This window comes from Aplysia californica, unplaced genomic scaffold (genome assembly GCF_000002075.1).
Source record: "Aplysia californica isolate F4 #8 unplaced genomic scaffold, AplCal3.0 scaffold00131, whole genome shotgun sequence".
NCBI lineage: Eukaryota > Metazoa > Mollusca > Gastropoda > Aplysiida > Aplysiidae > Aplysia > Aplysia californica.
This window is the reverse complement of record NW_004797401.1, coordinates 105,845-107,645: the sequence shown is the minus strand read 5'-3', so window position 1 is coordinate 107,645 and position 1,801 is coordinate 105,845. Positions and strand designations below refer to the sequence as shown.

The 1,801-nt window shown below is 35.6% G+C and overlaps 1 long non-coding RNA gene across 1 annotated transcript; it reads left to right on the top strand.

Annotated features, from left to right (window-relative positions):
* The first annotated feature begins 299 nt into the window (after nucleotides 1-299).
* On the top strand, nucleotides 300-1,547 carry LOC118477537. The gene is made up of 2 exons (XR_004858450.1): nucleotides 300-1,136; nucleotides 1,191-1,547. It is a non-coding gene; the product is annotated as an uncharacterized LOC118477537 (long non-coding RNA).
* Nucleotides 1,548-1,801: the final 254 nt, after the last annotated feature.

Here is a 1,801-nt window from a genome sequence, read left to right as displayed (position 1 = left end):
GAAGATATGGAAAGAGTAACGCAGATAAACAGAAACAACAGTGGGAAAGTAAAGAAGTAGGATTTTCCTGTGGCGCCCTCCAACCACCCGCTGGCATATGTCTAAAGGTATACTGTTTATGGACCCAGCCCTAAGCCCTAAACCTTGGAGAGTTCTAGGATATCGATAATGTTGAGAGCAAACTGGCCAGGTCTCTAATGGAAGAAAAATTTGTTTGTCAATTTTTGGGCATATAGAGTTATTAATATCATCTTAAAGCTTGTTCATTTGTCTTGAATTGGTTTAAAAAAGTACCCCTCTATCTTGAATTGAAGTCAGATATTTGCAATTGAAGGTAGTGGGGGTTGCCTGGTATGAGAGGTAAAACTAGCGAGAAAATGACTGCCAAAGTGTGGTGACTTCCAAGGCTTCAGAGTTCTTGGAAAGTGGAAATTTACCCTGTTCGTGCCCTTAATGAACGCTTTTCGGTAACATCTACTCGGAAATGCATTTGAAAAGGACATAAAAAGGGTTGCGCCAAAAATAGAAAATCTGAAACAAAATTACCCCACACCCAGAAAAATGCTGTTTTCTTTTACTTCATTGTTTTGACGAGCGCCTGATGTCTCCACGCTGCCTCACAAATGCTCCTCCATCTCTGTTCTTGGAATGTAACCCTTTACATCCTGTGTTGAGGTTTACTTTGGAAGCAGTAGAAATTTTCCTAGGACTTCTCTGACTCATTAAAGTGGTTTATATTAGAAACAAGGAAAGAGGATTTGACAGGTGTTTTTTTTTCTGTCTGTTCTATGAAATTGACTTTTTTGGAGTTGATTACTTGGCTGCCGACACTGTGGATATGTGGGAAGGGGATTAAAAGTAAAAAATGTACTAGCTTCCTGAGTTTTCAGTCTATGGTGATTTTTACAAGTTGTTCCTCAGCATGATAGTTTTATTTGTAGTTTTTACTGCTTGGTGTATCTTTTGTTTCCAAAGACTGTCTTTTACTATTTGAAATGGCTTCCACTTGTACAATGCACTCAACCCTTTCAAATGTTCAGCTCAAATTTTCTTCTCCATTACTCCACTTTGCTTCTCAGGTCTTCCTTTTAAAATTAAACTCTGGTCCCGCTTGATTTTCAGATTTTTTCCCAAAGGTTAAAGTTTGGGTATATTGACAGTTACAAAAATAATTCTTTCTTTTCCCAAAGGTTAAAGTTTGGGTATATTGACAGTTACAAAAATAATTCTTCCTTTTCCCAAAGGTTAAAGTTTGGGTATATTGACAGTTACAAAAATAATTCTTTCTTTTCCCAAAGGTTAAAGTTTGGGTATATTGACAGTTACAAAAATAATTCTTTCTTTTCCCAAAGGTTAAAGTTTGGGTATATTGACAGTTACAAAAATAATTCTTTCTTTTCCCAAAGGTTAAAGTTTGGGTATATTGACAGTTACAAAAATAATTCTTTCTTTTCCCAAAGGTTAAAGTTTGGGTATATTGACAGTTACAAAAATAATTCTTTCTTTTCCCAAAGGTTAAAGTTTGGGTATATTGACAGTTACAAAAATAATTCTTCCTTTACTGTCAGTTGTTCTTTTGTGGTTTCTTCTGCTCTGTTTATCGTATTTATTAATAAAGAAAAAACATTATATAACATTTTACTAGTCATAAAATGTATCAGATTATTTAAAATTGTTTCTCCCCATTGGAGTGGACTTGTACTTATATAAGATGGCGTTGTCACAAAGGATATTGGTGGGTGGTTGGCGGGTGCTCTGGTGTGGTTTGCTCCTTCTTTCCTATCAAACATCTATCGTCCTT